This window comes from Pleurodeles waltl, chromosome 5, assembly GCF_031143425.1.
Source record: "Pleurodeles waltl isolate 20211129_DDA chromosome 5, aPleWal1.hap1.20221129, whole genome shotgun sequence".
NCBI classification, from domain to species: Eukaryota; Metazoa; Chordata; class Amphibia; order Caudata; family Salamandridae; genus Pleurodeles; species Pleurodeles waltl.
Window position 1 is genome coordinate 787,520,269 of NC_090444.1, and position 13,793 is coordinate 787,534,061.

General features: G+C 43.6%; 1 protein-coding gene and 1 non-coding gene across 3 annotated transcripts in view; one reads left to right on the forward strand and one right to left on the reverse strand.

The window, feature by feature from the left end:
* Positions 1–13,793, forward strand: part of TPD52L1 (TPD52 like 1) — a 943,512-nt gene that overhangs the window by 655,007 nt on the left and 274,712 nt on the right. The gene's annotated exons all lie outside the window — the stretch shown is intronic.
* Positions 968–1,083, reverse strand: LOC138297654 (U5 spliceosomal RNA). The gene has a single exon (XR_011204198.1). It is a non-coding gene; the product is annotated as a U5 spliceosomal RNA (small nuclear RNA).

The window sequence follows — 13,793 nt, forward strand, 5'->3', positions numbered from 1 at the left end:
AAAGTTACAGAGTAAAACGTGGAGAAAAATGGCTGTTTTTTTCACCTCAATTTCAATATTTTTTATTTCAGCTGTTATTTTCTGTAGGAAACCCTTGTACGATCTACACAAATGACCCCTTGCTGAATTCAGAATTTTGTCTACTTTTCAGAAACGTTTAGCTTTCTGGGATCCAGCATTGGTTTCTCACCCATTTTGGTCAGTAACTGGAAGGAGGCTGAAAGCACAAAAAATAGTAAAAATGGGGTATGTCCCAGTAAAATGTCAAAATTGTATTGAAAAATTGGGTTTTCCAATTCAAGTCTGCCTGTTCCTGAAAGCTGGGAAGATGGTGATCTTGCCACCACAAACCCTTTGTTGGTGCCATTTTCAGGGAAAAAACCACGAGCTGCCTTCTGCAGCCCTTTTTCCCATTTGTTTGAAAAAACACAATTTTTACTGTATTTTGGCTAATTTCTTGGTCTCCTTCAGGGGAACCCACAAAGTCTGGGTACCTCTAGAATCCCTAGGATGTTGGAAAAAAAGGACGCAAATTTGGCATGGGTAGCTTATGTGAACAAATAGTTATTAGGGCCTAAGCGCGAACTGCCCCAAATAGCCAAAAAAAGGCTCTGCACAGGAGGGGGAAAAGGCCTGGCAGCGAAGGGGATATACATATATATATATATATATCTATAAAAGTGTAAATATATACTTTAATACATCTTTACAATTAAGTCACAGAGTGGATTTGAATAAAATCTCAATAATCAATGAGAAGAGAGAAGCAAGAGCTGATCAAGAAATAAAACCCAGATTGGATACAGTTACGTGTTTCATTTACCAACTGAGCCTTACTTACCTGTTGTTATTGCACCTTTATTATATGTCATGTAACAGGAGATTAACCACATTGACACACTCGAGGAACTAGCAAACAATCAATCTGTCTATAATATAGTTATACTTTCATTTACTAAATAAAGGTAACCCTGAACTTGGCAGGGCTTTCAAAAATTGAGTGAAACTCTTAAATGTTTCTCTCCACAGAAATCTTTAGTTAAAGGCGAAAGATTTATTCAGTTTGAAGAGAAAACTGAGTATATATTTAGTCGCTGCTGTCTGTGGTGCCAGCAAACACCCTTCCACGGACTGTCAGGGTAATTTAGTTGACTAAGTTCATCTTAGAAAACCCTTTAAAGTACAACCAATTTAGAATAATTGCTGTATTCCGGTACATTGATAAAACAATGGTTGCAACAAAAAGAAGCAACAGGAGGACTCAGAAGTGACACGGAATTATGGGTATGTAAATTTAGTCGTAGGTCACCTGACAGGAAAGGCTGCACCACAATAGTTTCTTTGTTCATATCGTTATGTTGACTTCTTTAACTCTGCACATTTTTCATGGTGCCTCATATGGGCTTTTGTGAGGACCACTGGCACCAAAGAAGAAGATTTTTATATCTCTACGTCAAAGAATGCTTGCTGGCTCGTTGCTATTCTTTCTGAGACAATGAATGTGCCAATGTGTTTTGTACTTGAAGCCTATAAGGCTGCATCAGCTGCTGTAACAAAACAAGTATTGTCAAAGAGGAATGAGTTAGAGCTATCAGCGTTGTAAATTTCTAACTGGACTTTTCTTGCCACTTAAATTGAAAATGAGAAGTAAAACAGTTTACTTAAGTGAGCCGAGTCATAGCATCACGGCCCCCATGAGCGCGAAGGAGAGACACAAAGGGAAAAAGAAGTTTGCTTACAGTCAGATGTATCAGCAAAAATTTAATTATCCATGTAACACAGTAGATTGCTAAGGCGGTAACAAAACTGCCCCAAGGAGGGACAAACGTAAAACACTTATCAATGATAACAAAGGATTTTTGAAAGGCAGTGAACGAGTGATAGTGATGGGCATGCAGTGGGCGTGGTTAGAAGCCCACAGAGAGATTACAACAGGCCAGAGTGCTTGCAGTCTACCTAAAAAAGTTGTCTGAATGGCCAATCAAGTCAGACAGATGTGCCCCTGGCTTTAGTATGCTCGACAAGGATCTAACCTAAGATGGAATAGTGGGCTAAATAAAAAACAATGGACTATAATGCAGCCCCAAGTAATTAATCACCAGTGGTTGAGATTAATTCAAGTAGTCCATTCATCCCTTTTTTGTATTCCTTAGTGCAACACACTAAGTGTGACTGGTAAACCCAGACGGGGGTCTAGTACTCACTGTGCCACGGGAACAAACCTGCACATGCCTGAAGAGGTCTAAGTAGCCTAAAAACAGTTTTGGGTTGCTTGTTTGCAGTTCAGAAAGGGCCTAGCTGGGCGTTTCGGGCGGGACTGTTTATACTGGAACAGGATGAAGGCTAATTTCCAAACGGCTGAGTCTCATCTGAGGTGGCATGGTGGACAAAAAATGATGTACTGGGAACCAGCCCAAGTAATTACCACAGACTAAGATTATTTTAAGCATTACACCTATCACTTGTTTGTATTATGCAGTTCAACTTCCTAGGTGCCTAGGCATGGGTCCCTGACTGAAGACGCCAAACTAGGCCAAAACCCATCTTGGATTGCTTATGTTCCGTTCAGAGAGGGTATGGCTTGACTGTTTGGGGTTGACTGTTCCTATTGCAATAGGACCAAGGCTGATTTGTATCGGATTGGGCATAATCTGAGTTTGTATGGTGGACAAACACGTTGGGCTAGACCAGTGGCTGGGCATCCGAACAATGAGATCCCGAGAAAGGAAGAAGACGACCTCGACATTTCAACAAGTCTGAAAACATTTCATCCCAGCAAACTAATCAATGCTTGCTTGTCTCAGGAGCAAAGATGTGATAGAAAAACTTACAATGTCAGACACAGGCACTTCCTTTAGGCATCAGGAAAATAACATGCGTGATGCAAGTTACAGTTATGCTAAAACAAAATACTGTTCCACAGTGACTTTAAATTGAAGATGTGAGTTCCTAGGCTTTTAGTCCCACCTTACATCGTGCATCACAGCATATTTTCTCGTATTAATGTTGAGAAAGTATATAATATGAGCCTTCACAACTCCTCTAGGGATAAAATAGCTCTGAATTCCAGAGGAGAAGAACAGTTCTTAATGTAATAGCACCAAGGCTATTTATCACTAGATAACAAGAAGCGACCAAATAGGCGAAAAGTATCCTTGTTCTGCAGATAGGCTTTGTTCTGAAAATATTAGCGAAATTCAGGTATTGGACGACAAACGTCTAAATGCTGAACTCTCTTAGAACGGCATGCCTTTAAGCGAATATGTTATTAGCTAAGTTAGATTTTAAGGAAAATTCCACAATTCAACCTGCTGCCTGCCTCTGTAATTCTGTTAGTCTGTACATGCATATTAATTACTATTATTTTTATTTCTGCAACATTTTCCATATGTGTGCTCGAGTAGAGGACAAGGATGCCGGTAACTTGCAACAAATAAATCAGGTTGTCACATTCCTAACACACTCCCCCGCTCGAGAGGTAAATTGGTCTACCTGTAATAAACTGAGGGCTTAGAGAAATTTATCAGCTCTTTCTCCTGATGACCCTGATAATGGAACAGAAGGAGTAAAAACCTTTTCACATTTAGTTTCTATCTCCTTACCCTGACCACTTTCTTGTTCTTTTACTCCGGCCTCTGCAAGCTCTCGCATTGTTTTACAAGTATTTAATCCACTGCCAATAACATTCAATTAATGAACCACTGTCATTTTCTGTAAACTGGCACAAGATAAAGTAGTTTGAGTAATCTCCTGCAATCAGATGCAATTCAGTTTAACCAAAGTCATATCATTTTATAGTTCATTGCAGGCAATGGAGTAAGGGTAAACTCTTTCTTTATGAACTGGCGGGCAAGGGAGTGAGAACAAATGTCTTCTACAACGACAGGCAGAGAAAAACATCGAACTGGTTCTCGTTATGTAATCCATTAAACTGTAAAGGAATCAAATTAGTCTCCTCCTGCAAACACGCTCATAAAAAGTAATTCGAGTAATCACATTGTGTAATCCGATACAGGACAAAGCAATCACTGTAATCCGAAATTCAATGTAGGGTCATGCAATCAGGGCATTCACTTTCTGCACTGAAAGTATTACATTTTTTTAATCATTGAATGATAATGACTGTAAAATAATTTATGTTTGTAAACAAAGAATAACGCACTCCTTTAAGCTAATGTAAAGTTAGGCAGCCAGAGTGGAATGAATGTTTAATCAAATAAGAGCAACGTAATTGCAGTAATTACGTTTTGCATTGTAATACAGGCTAAAGCAATCAAAACAATGTGCTTTGCAGAGCAACCACAGTAATATTGTTGCGCATGCAGATGCAGGGTCAGAAAACGAGAATAAAGCATATCAGAGCAGGGTAAATTTATCAGATAAACTCATTTTTTATGCAGGGTAGAGTAATACCTATCTTGCTTTCTTTAATGTAATAGAAGTTATAGCACTAAGAACATTTGAGAATATCCGGGTCTGAGAAGAGAAAATCAAGATTTCATTTCTGATTTTAAGGCGGATATTATAATGGAAGTTTTCTTTCATTGCAACTCTGAGCAGCATGGGCATCACAAAGTAACCATCTTTTTTTTAAACAAAAGGCTCGGACACAAAGAATACACCCTCTTTAAGTTGATGGTATGACTTGAGAGAATAAACAACTAATGCACTAGTATGAATGACAAACGTAAACAACAAAATAGGATAAGATGTATTCTGTTGAGCTTATCGAAGTCTTATAAACTCCAATAGGGAAGATAGAATTATTTAAAAAAAAATAGTAATAAGAAGGTTCCCAACTTAGAAATCAGAAATCAAAACAATCAACAGGAAGCTTTGAGAGGAACATATAAGCAAGTAGCTGCCCAATTTCAAATCAGGGTAGAGTGAGGGAAATTGGTGAGACGGTCAAAAGAGCAATGGTAAGAGAAATCTAACTTGCTAGGAGAAACCATATTTTACAGCTAGGAATAAAACTGAAACAATGTGATTGCAACAGGTTGAAGCAATGACAATCAGAACCATAGAGAAATGATACTACCGGCAAGGCCAGATTCCAGACCCAACTCAAGAAAAGAAAGAAAGCAAAATAGATGGCATTTCCCTACAAAGGAAAGAACCAGGGATTGCAGGTGTAGAATATAATTTTGCTTTCTTATCTTCAAAAAAATCTTATTTCTTTAGCATAAGCTAAGAGTATCTCTACTCCATTGAAAGGCAAATCGGTGCACATTAAGTTTCATTCTTAAAGTCTGTAAAGCACCAATGTGGCTTCCGGCTTGATGGGCTTGAATAGAAGTATCTCAAGGTAGATGCAATGGGCCAATCAGCAGTGGCAGCTGAGGCGAAAATTTCAGACATGAGTATAATGCGTGACCGATTAGCAAGCGAGCCCAGAGTGGGAGAGTAGGGCACTGGTCCCCGCAGTAAAACTGTGAAAAGATAGATTCAAATGGATTTTACAGAATACATTTACTGCTAATTTTTCAATGAAAAGTGAGCACACTTCTTCCAGCTCTTTGTATGCAAGCACCCGCTTTGCCATGTATATATGTTAATGTTAGGTTGGTTTGTCTAGCGTGGTTTATCACCCAGTAGGGTAGCCAGGCACTAGAGCAGTCTCATAGCCATCCTGTTATCAGTGTGCCTGACCTCTTACAAGCCCTCCTGGTCAAGTATTCCTGTTTGGAACCCTTGGTACAGCCTTTCAGTCATGCATGCACTGCTCTTATAACCCGTCCCACGACCAAGAACTCTTCTTGCGCTGCCCCAAAAAGGCACTTCTGACATTTCTACTCTCAACAACCACATATGCACCACTTCAGCCTTTCTGAAACCTAAGCATTCATGAATTTCTCTCAGTGTTCAGTGTGCAGCCCTTCAAAAGCATCTTGAGCAATACACTGTACTCTGCACAGCACAACAGGAAACTAGGAGACCGACAGCACGACCCGCCAGTGCAGACAGGACAGCCAGAAAGTCAGCCAATGAGGCACCGACAAGGACACACCAAATATGACTTGCAATGGCTGCTGCCCTCCAGCCTCCAACAGAAGTAAAACATGAAGCCTCAGAAACTCTCCATCGTAACGTGAACTTCCCCACTGGACTGGCCTGGGAAATCCATGCTGTAGCAGAGCTGCTGATCTCCTCCCTCATGCCTTTACCCTCCGAAAATTATATGGGGTCAATGTGTTTAAGCAGGGCCGAGGAACAGAAAAACATAGGTCCAGGGAAAAGGAAACACATGCTGAGGCACCAGAAAGCCACTTTTCAAAACAAAAACGAGCAGGCATGCTCACCATCTTGTCCATCACAGTCACAAAGAAGATAACATTTTGCATCTAAACATGCATGGGGTTCACTGTTCACCAGCTATGCCCTTTACTTCCAACCCCTAGGACACCTAAGCCAATGTAGATGCTGCTCCCTTGCAAGAGAGCAGCGTGAGGATTGGCTCAGTCAGGGGATACCAATGCTCCTATGGAGACTTGGGGGCTGTGTTACGTAATCCCTCTGGCTCCTAGCATTGCAAGCAGGCAAGGGTTCAAGTGCGCATGTCAGGCTGGTCAGAGCAAGGCACCTGTTCACCTACATTCGCATTTCACACTAAGGAGGAACAGTATTGTGTCACACTCAAGCACCATTCAATCAGCACCCCCCCACCCACGTCCGACTCGGCCTCCCTCACCTGACTACAAAATGGCAAACTTTACCCGGGCCATGCTGTGCACTACTGCGGCTAATAAACAAGGGAATCAGCTGGGGAAATTATGTAATATGGGGTCTGGGATCAAAAGGGCAAATCTACACACCCTAATAAAGAAATTGCCTCTGCCAACCAGCTGTCCATAATGTGTGAGCTAGACCAAACCACACAACTGAGAGCAAACCATGCCACGGGCCGAGGATGCTCCAGATTTGGATATCTGAATCCCTAACTCCACCATCATCCATCACAGCCAATGTGCCCTGGTGAGGAGATAGGATGAGGTTACCTGATAGAGGCCTGAGCTGCATGTTTGTGGGAGCGAAGAGAAGCTATTTATGTCTCATTCTCGTTAGGAGAAACTGCAATATACAATTTGTGGTAGTCTGGAAAGTAATTTTACAAGACCGAACAGCATCTCATCTCGGTTCTCTGAAAAATGAAGTAAATTATTCTTTCAATGGAAACCAAAATGACACCGCAGGTTATAGTATACAAATGTAGTTTCTCTTCATCAGACTATGAACAATCAAGTTCATCCTGATGGGGCTGGAGCTTGAAAGACAGTGACTAAAAGAGATGGCTTAGTGGGGCAGTCCGGCATCAGGAAAACAGGCTTCTAGCATTCAGTAGCTGGAGCCTTTGAGATTCCTTAACTGGTCATAGTATGCAAGTGAGTGAAAAGTATTTGGCTATTGCAGTTAGCTTTTTTAGTCTGATTCCCCCCAGCGTGTTGATGTAGGTGACTGTAGAGATGTTGTCCATTCAAGGACGTATGATGCATCTGGGGAATTTCCATGTCAGGCTTTTTATAGGGAAGGTCTCTGCTAGCAATTAGCGGTAGTCAATATGAATAGAAGGTCTTTGTGGAACCAGCCATTTTCAGTAGTGGATTCCCACAGGTTAGCACCCTAACAAGCCAGTTTGTACCTGGTTCTGGAATCCCATCCATTTGGAACCAAAACTACACCTCCATTCCAAGCCTACATGTTGTCCATCCGCCATTGTGGCTTATACAAATGCCATGTCCAGAGGGATTAGATGTTGATAGTTGAAACCCTGGACAGACCGGAGGATGGGGAAAACAGAGTGGCCCAAGATACTGAGTGGAGAGACAGGAATAGCAGGAGCTGGCGGGCTGCTGGGCAGTGCTGCATGCCGTCTTTTGATCACCGGAGGAGTAAACAACGCTGGACTCTGGATGAGTGGGGGCGGGTATTGCTGCTGTGGCACCGGCCCAGGAAGTGTGGCAGCAAACGGCACTCCCTGATCCAGGAGATGATGCCTGGACTTTGGAGGTGTCCTGAAGGGAGGAAACCAAAGACAGGCCCCCACCCGAAACATTTGAGTTTGGAACGAGGTGGGTAGATGCTGAGTGGGACTCTCGTGGAATACTTGCACCAGCGAAACGTGACGCGGAGTGAACACCCTGACTCCACGGTACTGAAACTACTAGAAACCGAGACCTAACACCGAGTCCCAGCTCAATAGACAAACAAGGGCTGAAAGAAGTTGCGCTGGAGGCAGAACGACGGGACACGCCCCCTGAATCCACACCACTCTCCTGCAGTGCCGTACATCAAATGCAACCGCCAGGAAGCACAGAAATCAAAGAACAATACTAAAATAAGAATGACCTGTGCGGCCATCTGGACACTGATGTTGCCAATCAGGGCATACAATGGGCAAGATGAAAAAGAGAGAGGGTACGGACCGGGGTGCCGTGCTGGGCCTGCATGATGAGAGTGGTGGCACTGGATCGGCAGCTCCAAACCGGGACTTACCCTCAACACTATTCTCCAGGCCATAGCGGCTTCCTGTGAGGCCCTTGAGCTGAAAATAGACACCATTGCCATTGACCTGAACCTCCTGAGGGACGAGCATCGTCGGCTATTGGACAGAGTTTCCGCTAATGAAAGGTCCCTGGAACAACTTCTTCCAAATTGGCAGCAGCTGAACACAACCACGATTGAAATGGTAGCTCGCATCAAAACTCTGGAGACACGAGCGGAAGATGCATAAAACAGGGCGTGAAGAAGCAAGATATGACTAGTGGGCCTACCAAAAAATGTAAAGGAGAAAGGGACAAATATGACTGCATTTCTGGAACAATGGATACAAAGGAAGTTGCCCCTGAAGACCTCTCCCCATAATTTGTGATCAAGCTCGCCCATCGAGTACCATCCCTGCCCATACCGTCGGGTGCAAGACCCCAGCCGGAAGTCGCAGAGTTTCTCCACTTTAATGACCGGGAACACATCCTCTCTCAGGCCAGATTGAGGGGAGAGATAAGGATAGGAGACCACGCATAATGATCTTCCCAGACTTCATGAGGGACACTCAAAGGCAAAAAGCATAATTCGCTAAGGCCAAAAAACAGCTCAGGGAACGGAGAATTCAGTATGCTATGCTGTTCCCGGCCAAGCTACGGATCAATACCAACAACAACGTACTTTTCTTCACCTCCCCACAACAGGTTTTGGAATGGCTGTTAGAAACATTATTGAAAGTTTGGACGGGGATGGTTGTGATACCGATCCTGGGGAAGGGGAGTTGGGATGTTTGGTTATAAATTTCCTGACATGGAACGTCCGCGGATTGAACAGCATGGCTAAACGCTACAAAGTCTACTCACAATTTAAAAGATGAGGTATACATATAGATGTCATCCAGGAAACACATCTTACAGGTCCAGAGGCCAAGGCTATAACCAAGAGATAGCATGGGCAGGTATATGCTACAACATATTCAGCATTCGTCAGATGGTTCCTAATATGGATTCGGCCGGGGGTCCCCTTTCAAATAACAAATTATACAATAGACCTGGAGGGCCACTACGTATTGACTTCTGGAAGGCAGAGGGAAGAGACATCATGATAGAGGGGGTTTACACACCTAACCATGAACAGGGATCCTTAATGGCGTTACTTTTGCATTCACTAGGGCCTCAGCCAATACAGACAACTATCATTGTAGGGGACTTCAATTGTGTCTCTAGCACGGAACTTGATAAATCACACCCCGCTGCTACAATCCCTTACACTTCGATCGGCCAAGGCATTCACTTTTTGGCAGGAGCACTGTGCCCTCATAGACTCATGGAAACATTTACATCCCATGGAACGGGATTACTCATTCTATTTGAGTCTACATGATTTCCATGTCCGACTGGACATTTTCTTGGCATCACCAGAGGTCAACAGCACTGCTCACGCTGCAGAATACCTCTGCCGCATGATTTCAGATCACAATCCTTTACTGCTTCCGATAGCATGGCACAAAGAGCACCATTAAATACCAGATTGGTGGCTCAGAGTGGAAACACTGGAAGATAGAGCCTTCCGGCAATCGACTGGCGAGACCATTCAGACTTATTTTGTGGACAATGAGGGAACTGCGTCCTCTTGCACAGTGGAATGGGAGGCCTTTAAAACTGTGAGCTGGGGTAAGTGCATGGCCAGTGTAGAGGGGTTAACAGGACCCTTGAGAGAGAAATTGAGGACAGCGAAGGTAGACTCAGAACATTAGAACGGGGGAGACCGGGTGCTCCGGAACTATACCCCTTACTTGTGGAGGCTAGGGAAAAGGTTGCGGTAGCAATTGAACAACTAAGGTGTTTCGATCATAAAAATTATATAATTCTACTAGAATGGCTGTTGACCCCTCCCCGACAACACTCAGAGGCGCGGAAAATGGAAACTCTCTCCCCTTCCACAAACAAATCCGTAGTTATACTACTTCTAAAACCCGGGTACCCTGCTGAAGATGTGAACATGGATTACAAAATATTAGGTAAGATCCTAGCCGTGCGCCTTTTACCTTATATGACCAGGTTGATTCACCCGGATCAGACCGAATTCATTCCTCATCATAATACAGCCATCAATATTAGGTGCTTAATCTTTGTCCTTCAACATCAATCCCCAGACTTGCAAAAAGCAGTGATTATATCGGTTGATATAGAGAAAGCCTTCGATAGTCTCCAATGGGACTACTTATACCAAGTGATGGAGAGCATGGGCTGAGGACAGGGATTTATCAAGTGGACGAAAATACTATACACGAATACAAACGGCCCGTGTCCGGACAGGTCGCACAATATCAGAGCCATATGCAGTCGGCAGAGGGACCAGACAGGCTTGTCCTTTAGCACCCCTATTATTCACCATAGCAATAGAGTCTCTGGCACAAGCTGCAAAAACGGGCGACTACTTCCTGGGGTGAAGCTTTGAGGGTCGAATGCACAGAATTGCGATGTATGCGAATGATATGGTGCTCTTCCTACACAAAGTTGACAAGGACAAGGAATTGGCAGGTGCGATGGAGCTGCTTGGGAAATTCGGAGACCTTTCTGGACTGTGTATTACCTGGCAGAAATCTCATATCTTTCCACTGTGGAAAGGCGCTCCTACAGTGGGGAACATGAATGGTCTCTTTTGGGTGGCCTCCATCTTTCATTACCTTGGAGTCCAAATATACCACATGCCCGAGGATCTCCTAGAGGGCAATGTGGGTCAAGCGATTCAGAAATTAAAATCGGATGCCCTGTTCTGGAAAACACTTACATTGTCGGTGGCAGGGCGGATATCCCTGATTAAAATGGTGGCCCTGCCTAGACTAACATATTACTTGCCCCTCTACCACTTTTTCTTTCTTGCTCCCAATTTCAGGTACTCCATATTGGTCAGCCTTATCTGGGGCTTGGGCAGATGAAGAGTGGCCCTAACTAAACTCCAGTGACCCACCGACGAGGGAGGGTTGGCAACGCCTGATGTGGAAGTTTATTATTTGGTGTGGCAATTACAATGGCTCGCAAGTGAGATGCATACAGCATCTCCACTTCCAGGACCAGGGCACCAAATGGAGAATTCTAGAAATGGCCTGCTTCAGCTCCTGCTAAACCATAGAGGGTGACACCCTGAGAGCCAACCGGGAATGCACATGCTGTGCAATTGTTGGCTATGCAGTTTACAGTGCACTAGGACTGCCTTGCCTTATGCACTTGAAATGCCCATCACTGGACTCTCCATACTTCCAGGAGGCCAGGATCTGGTGGGAGTAACATGACTGGCGGAGTACAATGTCTCAACAATGGGGGATCTGAACAGAAATGGGGAGCTCTTGTCTTTTGAAGCCCTTGCGGTCAATTTCGACCTCCCCCAGGGTTGTTTCTACTACACAGATTACTGATAACCATCATACAGCATCTCTGGAAAAAAGGGGCAGTAGAGCCACCAACACATGCAGGATGTCAGGCTATATGCACTATTAATGAGGAAGGGAAGGCCATATCCACATTGTGTAGAATTCTGAAAAAATACACAACACTCCCACTAGACACTCAGTGGCTAGCATTGGTAAGAGGCATTGGGACACCCATAGATGAGAACCAGTGGGCTAGAATCACATCACATATATACACAGTATCCAGAAATGCTCGATTCAACCTGATTAGCTTCTATGTGTTCCATAGGGCATATCTCATGCCCAAAAGGATATTCAAGATGTTTGATGGGATGAATAGTTGGTGTCCATGTTGCACAGAGCAGGAAGCAGGCCTCGCACATATGCTATGGGTGTGCCCACAACTTAAGCAATACTGGGAGGAAGTGTTCCAAAACATTGCAGAGGTGACGGATCGTGAATTGCCTGTCTCTTCACTGATGGCTCTGCTGGGAGAATTTCCCCGACCCAACACTAAAAAGGTAACAAATAAATACATAGACCTAGCCTTGCTTCTAGCAAAGCGAGAAATCACCCTACATTGGAAGGATCGGCGGGGCCCACATCTGGAGGCAGCTGCAGTCCAATAGATATAGCTAGAACCTGGGACCGCTTGTTAGACTGCCTAAAAGAGCCAGATTCTACATCACTGAATTCCTCCACAAAATCCATAGTGCTCACTGAAAAAGGAGAACAAGAGCAGAATTAAACTTCTGAGCTCGAAACCTGGGTCCACACCACAGTCACGGAAGTCATAATACTTTAAAAATGTGGAAGTACGGAATGAGCAGATGCGGGTGGGGGATGTAGGGATACTAGGGGTGGGGTGGGCAGAGTCCTCATGAAGGTAGCAGCTTACTAACAACTGTGGGCACATGATTGAGTAACACCTATCATCCAGATGGGTACTTTTCTTGCACTGTTGGTCCCAAAGGGTTGCTATTTGATTGTATGTTTTTGTCAAAATACCAATAAAAAATATGTTACAAAAAAAAAGTTGCTATCCATAACAAAGCTGAGGAACTCTGAAACTTGGGATGGAATACAAGTTAACTTGCTGAAATTCACCAGCAATCTTAGCTGATGGAGACATCTACACTGTAGTGAGGAAGCGCGTGAGGACACAGGGCCAAAAGTGGAATGTCATCTATTTAGAACACAAATCAAAAACACAGGCAAAGTGATGGCCTATCACAGCCCAGACAGCCTTGGTAACATATCAAGGGTCTTAGGACAGTCAGAAAGGGAGACAACATAATTGCCACATTTAACCACCCTAATGGAAACTTAGGATTTTTTTATTGTCTTTGCAAATTGGGATCAATAAACCAGTACAGTTTAGGTTTAGGTGTACCACTCAATTTGCAGTGACAAGGGTATCTTCAAGAAGATAAACCCTTTTTATCTTGAAATTTTGGTACAGGGCCCATCTGTTCAGTGATTGCATATTTATTACTGGGTGTAAGCATTTAAACCTCTTATAGACTAGGAAGATGAAGGAGATGAAAGCCTTGGAGGGCAAACTTAACTTCCTCCTTTTTGACTATTTGTGCTACTTTCAGATTCACACAATAATTTCCTTCTGAAGAAAAGACACAGCACAGGGTTTGTAGTGTTACATGGGAGGTCCTAACAATTCTCTATGGTGACCTCTGATTATTTTATGAAGTTGGGGTAACTTTTCTTAACTTAGAAGAAAAAGTATTATGCATTTGCCCACCCTCATCTGGGGCAGTGACATAAGAGGACTTACCTGATTGGGTTCCAGAGGAAGTTTCTAAGGATTGTACTGATGCCTGTTCCATCTCTAGTAGCTCCTCATTGTAAGAAGGGCTTGTAATTGGGTATAGAACCGCACCTC